The 18,642-nt window shown below is 39.2% G+C and overlaps 1 protein-coding gene across 3 annotated transcripts in view; it reads left to right on the forward strand.

Annotated features, from left to right (window-relative positions):
* The window catches only part of RALYL (RALY RNA binding protein-like), a 678,566-nt gene continuing 659,924 nt past the window's right edge, over positions 1–18,642 (forward strand). For 2 of the 3 annotated variants that reach the window (XM_019549824.1, XM_019549846.1), the window contains exons 1-2: positions 1–57; positions 1,156–1,242. The gene's annotated coding sequence lies outside the window, so the exon portion shown is untranslated. The remainder of the gene's footprint in view (positions 58–1,155; positions 1,243–18,642) is intronic. The other variant, XM_019549832.1, reaches the window with a different exon arrangement.

An 18,642-nucleotide genomic window follows, 5' to 3' on the forward strand; every position in this document is an offset into this window, starting at 1 on the left:
CCGCCATACTGTATTTTGTAGTAACTCATTTTTATTCCTCCCTTTTACTCCCGCTCGGTGAGTACCTTTCCGCCGGCATTCTTGTCCTCCCTTTTTTCCTTTTTTTTATTTTTTTTTTGTCCCGGGTTTTTTTTTCTTCCTTTTTTATTTTTGCTTCTTTTTTTTCTTCTTCTTCTTCTTCTTCTTCTTCCTCTTTGATTATTGTTTCCAGGGATTTGATCCTTTTTTTTTTGTTTTTTATGAGGGCAAGTTTCTTGGTTTTTTGTTTTTTTTTTTTCCCTAGCATGCGATGGGGGACTAAACTGTGAGCAGACGGTGCTGCCGGGGCTGGGAGTCGGCGGGGATGGCAGGGGCCTGATCCTGGCCGGGAGGACGAGCCCGATAGCGATAAGCGAGACGACTCGCCAGTCCAGCGACGGGCTCTGTCTCTAGCCAGACCTTTCTCATCTCTCTTTCTCTCTCTTTCTCTCTCTGTCTGTATGCAACTGGTTTTGTGGTGCACTGTATGACCTAGAAAGCGTTGCTTTTTTTTTTTTAAACAAAAAAAGAGCAAAAACAAAAGGCATGTGTTTTATAACTCCCCTTTTTATTTTTTTGCAGAGGATTGTTTTTTTCTTAATCCCTGATGGGGTTTTAAATTTTGGTGTTGTTTTTCATCTTCTTGGGGCTTTACTAATATTATTTGGTGTGGCTTTTTTTTTTTTTTTTTGGTGGGGAATTGCAAATGCGTTTTACAAGCCGTGTTTACCAAGAGTTTATGATCTTGCAAAAAAAAAAAAAATGCAAGCCGGGTGCGAGATGCTCGTTTTGTTGCTTTTTGCTGTGATTTCCCCCTTTTGCCCCTCGGTGCAGTCAGCAGCGTTTTTCCTCCCCCCCTCTCCTTCTTCTGCTTTTGATGCCCGTTTATAACGTGAAACTTTTCTTGCAGCTCGTGGCAGTTGATCCTTTTTAAATACTTTTTTTTCCTCCTCCTTAAAACCAACCCAAAGAGAGAGAGAAAAAAAAAATCCAAGCCAATGATCGTTTACTTTTGCACATTTGACTTCTTCATTCTTTTACCTGCGTAATCTTATAATGCTTGTGATTGCCATGATGATGATGCTGGTGCTAGATAGATACATATATACCAATAAATACATTTTCAAATGGTGGCAGTGGAAGGTTTTCCTGGAGAATGAAGTGCGGTTTGGTTTCCTTGTCAACGGAAGATGAAGTGAACAACTGAGCATCTCCCCAGTGCAGGTACTTCATCTCCTTGGAGGCGTTTCCACTCTTTGTAAATTATATTACGAGATTTTTTTTGTAATATATATATATATATATTAGTCTCTCCGGATTCGCAGCTAAAGGTATTTCCGCAGTAGAAGGAAGATGAAGCTAAATCCCTGTCTGCCTCCTGATCGCGTGGATGTTTGCAAAATATTGCACTGATTGAGCTCAGGTCGGTTGAAGCTGCGAGTGGTGGTTTCTCTACTGTACTATGTAGCAGGGTGGCGGGGGGGGGGGCGGCATGACCTGCAGTGAAACCTGGTGGTGAGAGGGGACACTTCGAGGGCTGAAAAATAAAAGGAGTGGATTGCGAGTAAGAAATATGATGTGTGGGGGGTGTAGAAAATGCCCACTACTAAGTCTTAGGTGGCTGGGAGAGAAGCAGCAGAGCAGAAGAAGCCCTGCGAGAGGCTGGCTCGTTGCCAGATATACTCCATATCCGGAAGATTTCCAACTTCTGTTCCTCCTATTCAGGAGTGAACGAGGCAGCAGATCGGCTCTTGTCAGGCTTGGCTCATTGGGATGGAGATTAATTAGGAGCCGATCTTTGTTTTCAGGTGCTTCGTTTTGTTTGGATGATTATTAATGTTACTTGTCTGCCAGGGATGAGAAGCGGTGACTTCGCGTGACGGTCACTGAGAGTTCAGGACTGGGGAAGAAACTGTTACTTCCCACTAAAAGCATGTAACTGCTTTGCAGTGCCTAAGACCCTCCCTGATTTAGAGGCAGGGTATTGGATCACTAAGATAAGATTTGGAGAGATTTTTCCAACTGAGAGGTGTGGTGATTTCCCTCTTCCCCCCCCCCCCAGGAAGTGATTTGTTAAAGTTGAAGTACTGATTGTTTCGATCTGCAGTGTTCTCTGTGTTTACTTTTATGCTGATGGGACTGTTTAAAGCGTTGTGTGTAGACAATTTTCAGAGATTTATAACACCCTTCTAAAAATATACTCTGCATTCAGCCAAAACAAGGAAACTCTTCTGAAACACAGTTTCCCTCCCTCCCCAGATGTAACCAAACATTTTGTCAGTTTTGAATTGATGGGAATACAGGGGCATTTGAAAGAGACACTGTATTCTTCTAACTGCTTTGCTCTTTGAAATTGGGAAGTTTGTATACCAAGTGTGATGGAAAGTTATTTTGCTGAGTATGTGGAGCAACAAAATCCACTGACCTCGGCTATCTCTGTAGAAATGTAGTGATTATGTAGGGATGGTGTCCTTTTTCCACAAAAGTGTAATAAACATACTTAGTAAAAAGATGTACTTTGCATGCATGGCAGCTGCATTGACATGATGGACTACCATTGATGATATATTGAGCTAATAATCCATGTTTCAAGAAGCCACTATCTAGATATTTATCTGATAGATAATGATGAGTTCTTTGGAGTACTTACAATCTATTGGTGCAATAATCCACATTTAAGAAGTTTCAGACTGCTTATATTTTCATAATGGAGATGGAGAGAAATACATGAATATAAATAGTGATCAGAATGCTATCTTCTTTTGCTTCCTTTTCTTTTTAAATTACAAGGGGTTTTTTTTCTTTCTTGAAACTGAGGAGAGTGGACAGCTAGCCAGGCATTTCTAGCATTGTGCAGATGTTTAAACAAATAAATTAGGCAAGCAGTTTCCAGCTGCTGACTTCCCTTTGGTCCATGGCTTGTCTTGCCTTTTTTCAATGTTGCAGGTGTGTTGTATGAATAATTTGGATAGTAGATAGTTGCTGACTCTAAGCCAAATCTTGCTCACTTTATCTTGGCTTGAAGTCCAAGATAATAAGTTTTAGACTGGCACTACTCTTGGGCACCTTGTTATATGTTCATGAGTCAGGAGTTTATATGTACATTTATATGAACTTTTCCATGTGTACAAGTTGGGGTTAAATTATTTTGCACGTACAACTTAACTGTGTCCAAGGCAGCCTATGTGTTGTTAAAAATTTGGGCCAGCAGGCCTTATTTTGTAAGGAGGACACTATTTAACACTCTGCATCCTGCAGGGTCTTGGTAGAATTTGAGTTACGAAAGGTTTGTCAGCTTCAGTTTGGAATTTTCAAGCATGTACTGCTTTATGTCATAAATGAAGTTTTTTGAAATCACATGTGAAAAGCCAGAAGCATTGTCCACAACTATGGGTTGCCTTTTTATGGGTTTTAGGATAATGAATTTTATAAGTAATACACTTGAAATTACTAAAATGCCTACCTATTGAATTGGGGTATTATTTTTACTACAGCATTTGCTGCATTCTGTATGTATAAAAAAAAGAAAACCACTGAGTGGGAAATCATTGTATTTCTGTAGTAAATTTTACTTCTGTGAATATTAATATCTGGACATTTATCAGTGTCTTTATATTTTAAATTCTTCTTCTGATCAAGAGAAGTGAGGCAATTAATATGCTTGTACAGAGATCTCTAAACTGAAAGCCCTGGAAAGTAACAGTTTTTTTCCATTAAATATTCAGTCTTTGCTAACAGTTGGATGAAAGTCTGACACACAAGTGGCCTGACTACAAGGTACTAAGTACCCTCACTCAAAAAGAAGTTGTAAACAAGCAAGACACAGGATATTAAGCACCCTAGTGTCCCCAAAGAGATGATGAAAGGGACTCTCAGCCTTTTCTGATATAAGGACTCAGGTTTGGAAAGGACCTCAAGGGTCATCAGATCTAGTCCCCTGCTGCACCATGCCATATTATTCTGTTAAAAAATCCATCAATCTCCACCTTAAAATTGTTTGCCTTACTGTTTCTGTTGGAAAATTGTTCCCGAATCTCCTGCCTCTGGTGGCTAAAAACCTTTTACTAATTTCCAGCCAATTTTTTTCCTGGCCAGTTATGCCCATTTGTTCTTGTGCCAACATTAGCCTTATAATCTGTTCTCCCTCCCCAGTCTTTGTCCCACTGATGTATTTCTAGAAAACAATCATATCCCTTCACAGCCTTAATTTTTGTAGGCAAGATACATCACTTGTCTGGCCAGTACAGTGTAGAAAAGCCATCCAGACAAGCTAGTTTGGTACTGGAAACACTATAGATGCATTCAAGTGGCTCTCCTTTTAGGGTAATTAACCATTTTTCCTAGTTGCAAAGATGGTCATATTGTTTTTTTAACTCAAACTAGGTTTGATATCACTATATGGCACTATGCTGTTTACCATAGACAAACCCTTTGTTGTCTTGCATGAGAGGCTCTCTGTTCTGCTGATAATCCCACTGACTCTTCTTTAGATCTTTTCTAGTTTGAATTAATCTTTCTTGAACAGATGCTCATTTGGGGCAAACACAAAGGGGGAGGGAGCCCTCTTTTACACTATATGGTAACATCCTGAATGGGAGTTTTTTCCCCTGTAAATCTCTAAGGTTCTCTAGTCATTCCTTATTTGTCATACATACTAGCCATGGCCACTGGGTTGCTGACAGACATGGGAAAAAAAATAACTTTACTGAAAGAAGCAGCACATTAGTTCAATGGTGCTCTGCAGCATCTGTATAGATCAGGTGTTTCAGCTGGGCTTTTTGGTGCTTTTATCTAAAGCTGATTCAATCAACTACTGGCTATTGGCCAGTACATGTTAATAGTGTCCTTCTGATTAGAATCAATGTGAAAGTTTGTTATAGTATATTTGAGAACTCCCCCCCCCCCAATTTAGAGTTCTTTTCCCCCAAAGGTGCTTATTTTCTAGCTTTTCATTCTTTTAAAGCATTACCCTAAAACCAATGGGTAATGCTTGTACATTGTATCAGCCATTAACAGTGTCCTTCTGCCTCAGAGCAAAATGTCTTCCATTTTATTCAGTCCTACATTCTAAAAGTTCACAAAGTGAAGAGAATAAGGCTATTTAAATTGTGTCTGACTTAAAGGACCTAATTCAGCCCTCATATGCATTGGCCTCAATAGCAGATGTACTTCTCTGCCCAGGGATGCAGCTGATTCCTTTATGTTTTTAATGACTGTTGATATTTCTGAAGCTAGGCTGAAAATGGCTTATTTCTTGATGGAAAACTATGATGCATGTGACCCTGGCAATATAGGAGCCTAATGGAATACAGAAACAGCTTCTAACTTTCTTCAACCTAGTCCTAACTGGTAAAAGAAAACAAAACATATGATCATGAACATTATGGCAGAAACTTGTCCAGTGCTGATATTCTTTTACTAATTTTGCACAACCACTAAAGTAAGCTAGTTTCCTTAGTTTAGGATCACTGTTTTGTTCTTTTAGTTGTTAGTCTGCAGGCAATGTAAAGAATGTTCTTTTTCAATGTGTCCAGAGAGAAACCAAAAAAATGACAACGAGCCCTTAGAAAATATTCATTGTGATAAATGCTTATTACTATACACTTTTTCCTGCTCAGGCAGAATTAAATAAGCTTAGTTTATCTATGAGAATGTTCAGCCCCACCGGTTTGTGCATGGAAGGACTTGTGGAAGAAGTAGCAGCTACAGTGGGAAGTTTTTAAAATCAATGAGAATTTAGCAAAGAAATCAAAAGCATCAGAGGAAAAAGAGGAGCAAGAATGGTGAAAGGTTGAGAGGGAGCTATTTTATAGACTTTAATCTCGGGATGGCTACCATCTTTATAAAAGACCTGAGTAAAGGCTGGACATTCCTTGTTTACTGCTTAGTGAATCTGTAAACAGCTAATTGCTCAGAACAGGACAGCCCTAATCCTGCAGCTGTTCAATTCACATGAGAAGCATTTGCATGAGTAGCAGGCAAGTAGTGAATTGTGTTACTAGAGTACATAAAGTTACTCACTTGTGGAGGTTTTTCTGCAAGATTGAACAATAGATAAGGTAATAGTGCACATTACAGGTACTACAAAATATTTATTATATGAGACATCAAAATATAAGTTGATATTATATTTAGTTTCTAAATAGAGTTGCTCTGCTTGATATTATTTGTTTATTTGCCACAGCTTTTCTAGAATTGTTTGCTTGCTTTTTGCCCAGAAAGGTCATTGATGCTACTTTCTCTTTTGCTGAACACAGCGTAAATTCAATTATTTTTCAACAGATATACCTTTTTGACACATCTAATTATTTTTAGTCCAAAAACAGTTCTAGTATTATTTCAAATTTGTCTACCTTTTTCTTAATATTTCCTCATACCTTAATACAAAGGGTCATTTTATTTCATCATGCCTTTTTTCCTTTTCAAAAATGTTACTGTAGTTTCAATAATGTACTTAAACTTTTGGAAGCTCATAGGCATTGATCTGGGTCAGTTTTCTGAGATGCTTTATCTTTACACAATTGCATGCATTTTCCTGGCTATATAAATCATCTGCCAGCAATTAAAACAAATAATCAATGTGATCCGTCATTTAGTAAGCAAATTTCAGGTTGTTAGACAAGAATGATTTTTTTTTGTTATCACTGATAGTATAGTACAGTGACATATATATATAATAAAAATATCAGGTCAACTGATTTCAGTCTGATTTGGAACTAATATTAAAATAACACTCATAAACATGTTTGCTGCTACAGATTGGCAATATTTATCAAATGTACTGAGACATCTGGACCAACATGAACCATTTGCAAATAGAAGGCACTGAGGGTCAGATAACCTATACCAGTGGTCTGTTAGGCATTTCAGTGGACCTACATGCTTAAGCGTGATTCTGTTTTACTTGAGTCCCGCAAAATAATGAATGCAAAATAATTAATGAGAAGTCTAAGTGAGTTTGACTCCTCACTGTGTTTTTGTGACTCAGGCTTTATAGTAAGATGATGCGTTACGGAAGTAGATGTATTACTGGATTTTTAGGACTTAATCAGAGTGGCATACAATTGCACTTATATACTTAAGTCCACTTAGGTGCCTAACAGGCAGAATAAAAATTGGCCCCAGATGACAAAGGTAAGTGGAAAAACTCTACAGCCTTTAGTCCATGTGGTTTCATCAAGTGATAGACACTTCTGTTACCTGCAGCAAGGGTTGTAGCCTCCATCTCTGGAACATGCAGACATCTGTGGGAAGTATGGAATAGACCTTAGGTTGCCAAAGAAGTTCCAGTCATTCCGATAGAAAGCCTCTCTGGCTGTTTTTTGCATTTTAGACCCATCATAATAATAGCTTGGCTTTCTACATTACCTGCTTTAAGAGCCATTCTGTCTTTGTACTTCAATGCCTAGCACAGAAGGCTCTGACTTGGTTGAAATCTAAGGGTTACTGTGATAAAAGTTATAATTTCTACTCTGGCGTGGCCACAAATCTTGCTGCTGAGGGGTTTACAGGGGTGGAGGTAGAACTCATATGAATTAATGCTGACAGAGGCCTCATCATGAGTATGATAGTACATGAAGTAGCTACCATTCCCCAGGCTCTTTTCTCTAACTATCCAGACATGACCATTTCCCCAGTCTGTGGAGGCCTGGTTAAGCTATTTTTACATTGATGGACTTCTCCAGATGGTGGGAGGGACTGCTGTCACTCATTTCTACTTCCACTGAATTTTACTCAGAAGTAAGGGATGAGTCAGTGCAGAGATCTCAGTACAGCTGACACTTTGCATTAGCAAAAGTGAGGTCCTCAGAGAAAAATGGTCACAGCTCTTAGCAAGCAACAGATGAAAAAAAAGGCAGTATAGGCTGTTGCTACTATTTGAAGATTAAGGAACAATACCATATCCAATGTGACCTTGATACTAATGACCAGCCTGGTGAAAGGCAAGCCCCAATGTGTAAACATATCATATACCAACACTTTTCATATAGTTGAATTATTCTGTTAGATTTATCGACATCTCTATCAGTGGAGGCCCTGAGCTTGAATTGTGTGTGGGGTCAATACAAAGAAAATTGGGCAAAATCAAATATTAGTGGGAATTACTAAAGCAAGTCTGAATTTGGTCTGTAGAGTGGGCATATCATCTCATTGACACCTGAGGCAAAAATGTGTCTCAAGTGTCTGCTAGGAGCTTCACATAGATATTCAATTTCAGATGTATTAAATGAAAGAGAAAACTTGCAAACTCCCAAAAGATAGCAGCATTATGCTTTGCAGATATCCAGTGCACAGTATATGGTATTTTTATGTTGCTTTAAAGTGTTTAGATTTACACAAATGATTTGGTGAATACCATTATGATCCTTTTTAAGTGCATGATTTGATATAGCGCTCTTTAGTGCTTAGAATATTAAAATGATTGTACCGTACTAAATGTTCTTTCTTTCTTCGCTATAGCAATGAACTAAATCTAGAACAAAACTGAGTTTGATAAAGCTGTTTCTAAAAGACATGGCAGTCACTCAGGGCATGATCCAAAGATACACTGAGCACTAGCATCCCTCATTAAACTTAATGGGCATTGGGGTTATACATTGTCTCTTGAAATGAAGGAATTGATACATATCGGTGGTTCTAAACCCTTTTTTAGACTCAAGGTACCCTTCATTAGACTCAAGGCACCCCTTGGAAAAGGCTAGCTCTTTGCTTTCACTCATTTTTGACTACAGAAAAATAATAGAGATACTCTTCTGTTACAAAAAACTCAGAAAAGCCACAACAGGGCAGAATTATTTTAACACTGTGGAATCCCATTTGAAATTCTGGGATTATCTCATGAATCACAACACCTAATTTTTAACAGTGCGTGGCACCCTGCAGCACCCTTGAAAGGATCTCAAGGCAACCCAGGGTGCCATAGAACCCTGGTTGAGAATTACTGTTGTATAGTAATTGGAGCATGATGCCTGCCCCATACCCTCTCTGTAATATAAAATTCAGTGGTAATATTGAAAGAGTATTTTTCTCTGAAATGTAAGGGTTCTGAAAATGTTCTTTGCCAACAGTCACCATAGATGCCATGTACTACTATAGAGTTACCCTGTATGTACACCTAAAAATAAAATCTATGTAGGAAACTATGAAAGGCTACCTTGCATTGTGTTTTAGTTGCCCTCAGATATGTCATCCTTACAGGCCCTGTTTCCCATAGATCTTGTAGGAAACATTAAGATTCAGTCCTACATTTAGAATATTACTAGTTAAGCCAATTGTCCTCCATTGTCTAAATTGGGTAAAATTAGTTCTGCCTCTTAACATGGTGGGGAAGGAAAGAGGAATAATTCTTACTATTGATTCTGTTTTCCTTTTGCATGCAAAACTCCTGATTCAGTGTGAGTTCTTTAGATGTGACGGTTGAAAATTGGCTCTATGGAGGATAGTGCCTCATGATTGCATGCATGTGAAGCTTATAAACAAAAGAAGTTACATGCAATGAAAAAAGGCTTTATCATTTTTTAATGTTATGGGGGGATAATTTTTCAGCTAAGTGGAGGCTGCTGCTATTATTTTTTTTAAAGTAGTGCACCTACCCCATTTTTAGAGTAGCACAGTGATCTAACTTACCAGGATTTGGATCCCAGTTTTCTGGGTGAAGTACAACAAATATATGATATGGAAGTACAAAGATATGTAGTATAAGCCTAGCCCTATTAAAAAGCAGTAAGGGGTGCTGGTAAAAAAATAAAAAACAACAAAAAAAAGAAAAATTACAAAACCTTTAAATTGAGAATTTTTTTTTTACTCAATTAAAAAAATCACTTTCAATGTGTTTTTTCTGAAAAAAATGTAATTACTTAAATATTTTGATTGAATACTACAGTGTGTTCCATACCCATTAGCAAATGTGGGAGTCTTTATAGAGTGGATATAAGGGGTCTGCTAGCATGGAACTTACTTCAGAGACCTGGGAAAATAAGTGAAGTGCAATGATTATGAGGAGATGATTCATGCATATGCAGTTTGCATGCTCAAATATTCATTCACAATTTTTTTGTATTGTACTTATGAGTAGACCAAGTAAGTGCCAATAATAGCCATATACTTCTCAGTGGTGTCCTTAATCCTTATTCATTTTAATATATTTGTTAAACTGTTTATAGTGATTGCAGCAGAGGTGGGTTTTAGGGGAGATTTGAATGAGAACAGGCATTATGAATTTTAGGTGTATACGGCCATAGTAAACACTGTGAATTGGTATGTCTGAAGCTTGATGTGTCCAATATTTGAAAATATACATGGAAGGTCTTCATGTGTGTGAGCATGTGCACACACACTTTTTCTGTAAGAGAGGTAAGTAAGAGAGGCTTGAGTTCTGTAAGAGAGGCCATCCATAGATAGACAGACAGATGAAATGTTATCAGAGCTGAATTTTTACTACCTCACACTACATAATTTTATAGGTGTGTTTGGAATATCATAGACTTAGTAAATAAGTATAAATCAGGTCCTAGAAAAATACTGCCCAGTAATATCATCGGGCTCAGAGTGTAGCAATGGTTCAATGTCTAGTTGGTAGCCAGTATCAAATGGAGTGCCCCAGGGATTGGTACTGGGTCTGGTTTTGTTTGATGTCTTCATCAATGACTTGGAAGCTGGCACAGAGTGCACCCTCAGAACGTTTGCAGATGACACCTAGCTAGGAGGAGTAGTAGACATGCTGGAGGGTAGGGCTAGGATTCAGAGTGACCTAGACAAACTGGAAGATTGGGCCAAAAGAAATTTCATGAAGTTCAACAAGGACAAGTGCAAAGTCCTGCAGTTAGGACAGAACAATCCCATGTACCAGTACAGGCTCAGGGCTGACTGGCTGGGCAGCAGTTCTGCTGGGGGTTACAGTAGACAATAAGCTGAATATGAGCCAGCAGTGTGCCCTTGTTGCAAAGAAGGCTAATGGTATATTTGGCTGCATTAGTAGGAGTGTTTCCAATAGGTCAAGGAAGTGAATATTCCCTTCTATTCAGCACTGGTGAGGCCACATCAGGAGTACTGTGTTCAGCTTTGGGTCACCCACCACAGAAAGGTTGTGGACAAATTGTAGAGTCCAGCAAAGGGCAACAAAAATGTTGAGGGGGCTGAGGCACATGACTTCAGAGGACAGGCTGAGGGAACTTGGCTTATTTAGTCTAGAGAAGAAAAAACTGAGAGGGGCTTCAATAACTGAGAGGATGAAGCTAGAGTGTTCTCAGTGGTGGCAGATGACAAAACAAGGAGCAATGTCTCAAGTTGCACCAAGGGAAGTTTAGGCTAGATATTAGGAAGAATTTTCTCCCAGGGAGGAAACATTGGAGCAGGTTACCTAGAGAGGTGGTAGAATCTCCATCCTCGGAGGTTTTTAAGACCCAGCTAGACAAAGCTTTGGCTGGGATGATCTAGTTGGGGCTGGTCCTGTTTTGAGCAGGGGCTTGGACTGGACAACCTCCTGAGGTCCTTCCTACCCTTATTTTCTATGATTCTGTGTCCATTGTTAAGTGTCTGATTTAAGTCAGTGCCCAATGGGGAATCATGGATATGCTTTTGGCATGATACAGTAGCATTGGCATTAGTGCCTTGTATAATTTGATGTTATCATCAATCACAATACTATATGAATAAAATCAATTGTCGATAGTTGAAAGAGCTGATAAACAGTAAGATGACGTGACAATGAATAATACACTCTCATAACTCATAGATAATAAGCAATCCTGTTTGACTGTTGTTATATGGGTGTTTGCAAAATTCAGTGTAAGATTTTGGAAGAAAAAGATGTATAGCTATGTTTACAGAGAGCTTTATATATTGGCTAAATGCAAATTTTTGTACCTGGACTAGTCACTTTTCAACTGACAGCACTTGTAATTTTAAACTATACCAAAAGCTGAATCCAAGCTAATAAAATGCGTAATGCAGTATGATATGAATGAGCACAAAACAAGATCTGGTGTGTGTTCGTTCCCAAAATAGCATTGTGTTACTCATATCATAAAAATATGATACAAGCAATGTGCTCTAACAGCCACATTAAAGTAGCCTGGTTTGAGTCAGAAATCTGACTGAATAATAAGAATTGAGATACGTGGGATGGAGCTCATAGCAGAAAAACTTTCAAATAATCATTTTGTAAGTACAATGATGTGCTCCAGGGAGTCTAGTTAAGATGTCATGTGCACAATTCCTCTACCACTTGGTCTTCCTGTTTATTCTTCACAGTGTTCCTATATTTATATCATAGGATTTTGTTCTGCTCTACCAAACGATTTCATCTGAACACCTTTCACATGAAATAGATTGACAGTAATGAAGTTGTTAGTAGATTTCATAAAAACTCCTGGCTCTTCTCCTTTTTTGAGTTGGTATGCATACATATATTGATGCACTCGTATTATATAGATAACTATAAGCAAATACCATGCTTTACTCACAAGTAGAGTGTGTGGCATTGGAATATAACGAACAAATGATAAATTTAATTAACAGTACATATGTCTCAGAACTGTTGACTGAGCCACAACATAAAACATGAACCAAATTCTACCATAAGGTGCCAGAAGACCTTGATTCTTCCATCTGCTTTGTGTGAAGAGATAGTGGACTGCAAGTGGATGCAGGGATATGCAATAAGACTTGCTGGATAAGGAGCTAAAGTTGTGATTCAGGAGATGAGCTAACGTACTGCCCTGATATAGGATGCTATCATCATTCAGAGATCAAGCTAGCAAGTTTGGGATGGCATACTAGAATAGAAATTTTAAAATGGGTTCAGAAATTCCTGATCAAAAATAGTAATAAATCTTGTAAATATAAATCATAACTGGAGAGATTCAGGAGGAAGTATTTTTCACTGCCTAGCCTTATAGCATTAAAATACAATAGAGAGAGACATTTATCAAAAAGACAAATATAAAGATGTTGGTTTTTATTTGACTGGATTTCTGAACCCATTTTATCTTTTCTTTGTAATTTTTTTTTTATTTCAGACTTGCTGGACCTTCCCTCCTGCTCTGGACCTCTCCCCTGGCGTCGACACAGCTCAGAAGGATGAAAGAAAAAGAAGCAATAGGAGAGGGATGGAAGAGGGGAGAGGAGTAAAAGGAGGAGGAAGGCAGCAATTGAAATGGAGAAAAATTCAGCAGCGTTTCAGTTAAGGCGCCAAATAATAGAATATTTATAAGCTTTCCTCCTACTGACCTTTCCTTCTGACTCAGTATCCTGTCTCTCTCCAACATCTTAGCCTTGGTGGCTTTCATCAGCAATTTAGCCACACCTGTCTTAGTGCTGATTTTTATTTCTTCCAACAAACAGAGCACAAATGAAACAAAAAAAGGAATCAAATAAGAAACAGTTTTTAAAAATCACAGACAAACACCTTTTTACACACAGTATGTGTGTGTGGGGGGGTTAAATGTGATAGTGTTACTCTGGTGAATATGAAAGTCTAATACCCCTGCACATGTAGTGTCACAGTACAAAAGGCAGCTTTCAATTGCTATAAGGGTGGGGGTCTGGGAACCATTTTTTTACATGGCCCTCAGTCTCAGTTTGTTCTTTATCTGGTTTCAGGAGCATTTTTATATCCGTCCCCCCACCTCCCCATCACCACCTTATTTTTACTGCAGTGTCCATGGCGTGTCTGTGTTAATCTCATTTTTGCAGTTTATCATCTTGTTTACTGCTTAATAGTATGCATAGCCCCATGAAAATCAAAGGGACAAATAGTAGTGAGTAGTAAGACTGGCACAAGGATCAATAGTTGTACTTTACTGTTCAGGGACATCCTCCCCATTACTCTAAGGCAGCCATCAGGTCTGTCCCAACTTGGACCACAACTTAAAGGGCCTATGTAGGCCTTTACAGTAGTACAGAATTGCTGGAGTGAGAGGGCTCCACAGGAATATTTCCTTTCATCCTGGCATGCTGTTTCATCCGCAGGTCTATTTCCACCACAAATGCCTCCTGCCTAAACAAAGTACCAGCGGAGCCAGAACTTGAAATCATGGATTCTTGAAAAGGGGTATTTCCTGGGTGAAGGTTTCATTTGTCCGGTAACCCCTCAGTACCAGTCTACCTAATGGAACATGGAGCCAGCCCACAAATAACTCACAGTAGCATTTTTGTAAGAATTTTATACTGGAAGTACTCACAAGTCCTGATGTTATATTTGAAAGAAAAACTAATTGTGGTTGTGACTGAAGTTGGGATTGTTGAAATCCAGATGAATGGATGTTGGTGGGATAGGTCCAGAGCAGCGTGGCGAGGTCTGAAAACCTAAAGAAATCCTTTGTACCTTAATACAGATTTTTTTAATAGTGCCATGTAAAAATTCCCTGAAAATTCTGTTGGTGAATTGATAAATGCTATTTACACTTGGGTAAACTTGGTCTTTTTATAGTGGCTTAAGAGTTGCCCTGTAAGAATTGACTGTTGCCTCGTACAATTAATATAAGTAGTTTTTTTGAAGTCAGTGATGTTATTGAAGATTGCCGATATTGTAAGATGAAGAAGAATTGATCAACAACAACCAATTCAACACCATTTAAATTTAAGGGAAATATTGCTACTGGCCTCAATTAGAGCAATATCTGACTCTTAATGTCTATACACAAGGAAGAGAACCATACACACTAATGTACCATTTTACAATTCTGTAAGTTTCAAATTCAGAGAACACTAAGGTATGAATCTTCATTGGCTCCACCCTAATTTCCTATTCAAGTGAAATGGAAAACTTTCATTGACCTCAGTGAATGAGGTACTGTATTGCCTAAAGGAAAATTATGTTAATACCCTTTTTTTCCAGCTGGTGTACTGCAGATATGGCACCTAAACCCTTATTTATTGGAACTTGTCAAAAAAAAGTTCTAAAACATAGGCCTTGGGGAATATTTTCTGATCAGCTACATTTTAACATCAAAATAAAGGCTACTTGATTTTCTTAAGGTCTGATCCCTTGAGCCTTGTCTACTGAACAATGAACATTGAAGTTGTTCAGCACCTTGAATAATGAAGCCATTTCAGTGGAGTTGCATTGAGAGCAGAACTGGTTCGGAGGTCACCACCAAGAATATCATGCTGTCAATCATTTTCAGTATACATATGTCAAAATAGAATGTTCGTTCTGTCACCTTCTTGTAAGCCCCCTGACCACCTGGTGGTCGTGGTGCTTTTCTTTGTACAATGCAACACCCACCTGGTTCATATAACTAAACCACATAAGATCATTCCATGGATATTTTTAGGGAAAGCTATGAACATTTTATTATTGATTTCAGTAGGAACAAGATCAGGCCTCAGTTTTCCAGTATGATAGGATGTGTGTAAATGAATATATAGTGCACATATAGGATGCATCTACATGAGACACGTTAATGCGCATTAGCCTTATTTAATGCACATTAAAAATGGTGAAATTTGGCTAATCACACCTAAATTTGATACCTGTAAATGCAGGTATCAAATTTAATTGCAATTAGTTAAGGTGCATTAGCACATGTGTAGACTTTAGTGCCAGATCTGGCCAGCCAGTAGGGGCACATAACAGGGCTGCAGGGACTTGGCACTAATTTTAATTTTAGTACCGAGCCCCTACATGTGTAGACACCTGCCATAAATCACTTAATGTGCATTAGCTTAATGTACATTAAATTTAGTAGCGCTTAAATGCAGATGGAGATATGCCCATACATATGCAATACTAGGTATGTCTACATGTTCATTAATGTGCCTTAGATACTGCACATTTAGTTTAGTACTTGCTTAATAAAGTACTAACTAAATGTGCAGTACCTAGAGTTACTGCTTGGTAGCATCAGCACACAGTTATTTAATGATGCTTACTGTGCATTAGCCTAATAACACTTCCCAGTAGTCTATTAGCACAGTTTGTGCTGTGATGCACTGCCGCACTGTGTGATTAGGCTAATGTGCAGTAAGCATCTTATGTAGACACACCCATTGTGTAGTACTTTAGTAGATTATATGAAAGATATTGGTGAATCGGTAGTTTTGTAAGTGGAACAAAACAAATTAGATTTAATTTTAAAAATATGTATTCTTCTGCTTCTAATGAATGACATGCTACAGATTTTGTCCAGTATGCTGGATATAGTGAACTGTAATATGTTATTTGCTAATCAGTAAAAAGAGTAAAGGACAGTGATTCAAGGGCACTTAGCACAGAGTAGTTTAACATAGGAATTAATTTCCTATTCAACAAGATGCCTAGTAAGCAAACCACATTTTGTTACCAAAAGAAAAATTATATCTACTAATGATCATAATAATTAACAACATAGAATGGTATGGATATGTTAATATGCCATAAAAGGCATACATTTACATAAATAAAAATAAATGTTTTCAATGCCTAGAATAAATGAATACATTGAGAGTCTCACATGATGAATGAAATCAGAGCAATTTATTAATATAGATATATTAATTCATATATGCATTTTTTTACACACACACACACACACACACACACACGCGCAGAATGTACTTACTCAAATCCAAGAGAATGTTTTTTCCCCCAATTAATATGACGGGGGAACAAAGCATCATCTTGGATTGGAATACTGACTCTAGGCACATGGCAGCTCCTCTCTGGCTTTGGCCCCTGCTTTGGAGCTGGAGTCGGAGCTGAACTGCTGCCTGTCCTGGGCTGAAATGGCTTGTTTGGTGGGGAAGTTGGCACATAACTGGGTGGAAAGCACAGGGTAGAAAGGCAGGGTATGCAGAAGGAACTGGCAGCCTGCTTGCCCACTGCCCCCACTTGCCTTCCCCCCTGAATCCTCCCACCCCCTGCTCCCCTCAGCTGCCTGCCCTGCACCCAGTGCTTCCCTTCAGCTGCCCCCTACCCACTTACCTTCTTCTCTGGCTCCAGTCTTAACCTGGTTTGATTGGGAGCCCGCTGCTGCTTCTTCCTGGTCAGGCTGGGGGCACTGCAGGTGCTTCTGACTGCCTTGAAGTTGCAACAGAGCTGCAGCAGAAGGAAAGGGGGGGTAGGCATGGAAGGAGCAAAGATTGGGGTGGAAGGCTGAAAGAGGGAGCAGTGAGTGGGAGGGCATGCACAGGCATGGGGGACAAAGGGTGGGGAGCAGGCCCAGGCATGAAGGGGCCGGCAGCAGAGAGGCATGTAGTAGGGGGTACATATTGGGGAACAGGCAGCAAGGGGAAGATACAAGGGGGACAAAGGGCAGGGGAGCAAGGGGTAGGTACCTTCATTCTTGCTACTGCTTTCCTTGCCACAGTAGTAGCGGGAGGGAAATTTAAGAGGACTTTCCACTAATTTGATTCTATACATGGACAATTATAACGTCCATCTTAAATTCAAAGTTAACTTAGATTTTTTTAAAGACAGTGCGCATGTGTGCATGTGCATGTATTATAATATAAACTATATTTACTTGAATCTAAGACAAAGTTTTTCCCCTTCACCAGCATGGTGGAAAAAGCCCCTTGTATTACGTTTACATGCAACATGGAGTGAGGGGGTGAACAAGTGGCTATGACAGCTCTGACTGGCCCTGAGCCCAGGCTGGGGCCAGAGTCAGACCTACAGCAAGCTCCTGACCCCCTCCTGGCTCCAGCTTGGTCCAGTTTCCTGCTTAGGCATGGAGCACGTGAAATCTGCCCCCTGCCTGGCCACTCAACAGCATCAACACTGGCCAATCAGCAGTGTCAGCACTGTTGTGTGGCCTGGCAAGGGCTGAGCTTCCACATGCTGTGCTCCGGGAGGGAACAGAGCCCGAGCAGCATCTGATAGTAGGGAGGGGCAGAGGCTGTAGGGAGTTGGCGGGGAGCGGGGCAGGTTGGTGGTGGGGTGTACAGAAAGGCTGCAGGTGGAAGAAATGGGGGAGCAGAGGGCAAGGAGGCCACCTTACCTGCCTCAGCTATCTGCCCTCCCCACATGCCAGCTACTATTTTCTCTGTTGTAGCAGTGGAAGGTGACAGATTCAAGACAACCCTCCAATAATTAGATTCGATACCTGGAAAATTATAACAAATGTATACATTTTCCATATATAGACTGTAACACTGTTTTACCAGTGTTAAAATTTGAATTGTCTTTGTAAGAAGCTCTAGAACTTCCATGGTTTGGAGAAGGGGCCTACAGTTTTGCTGGGGTTGACCTGTGTATGTGGTATATACATCTTGCCATCTCTAGGAAAATCTTTGAAAAAAATTACATGCTTAGTAGAACCTTGCTGAAGCTTCATATTTAGTATCTCAGAAGCTTTCATCCTTATTGCAGAAGGTTTGGCTCAGATTGCAGCTGGTAATGATAATGATGATATTTGATAATAATAATAATTCAGTCTTTTATAATTCAGTCTTCTTCAATCTTCTCTTGGGATGAGAAAATTAAGGCACATATTTGGGAAGTGATTTGTCCAAGATCTAAAATAAAAAATGTTTTAAAGTCCCCTACTAAATCTTACTTCATAAGAATGTGAATTAACATGGTAAAGCTTCTTTTTGGTATGTCATATCAGAACATCTTTAGGCCTCAATATTTACCTTCATTTTAAGAGAACAAATATTAATGATAGTGAACTTGTGATAAGAGGACAGGGCAATGTT

Source organism: Crocodylus porosus, unplaced genomic scaffold (assembly GCF_001723895.1).
Source record: "Crocodylus porosus isolate Cpor-Errol unplaced genomic scaffold, CroPor_comp1, whole genome shotgun sequence".
In the NCBI taxonomy this organism is placed as follows: domain Eukaryota; kingdom Metazoa; phylum Chordata; order Crocodylia; family Crocodylidae; genus Crocodylus; species Crocodylus porosus.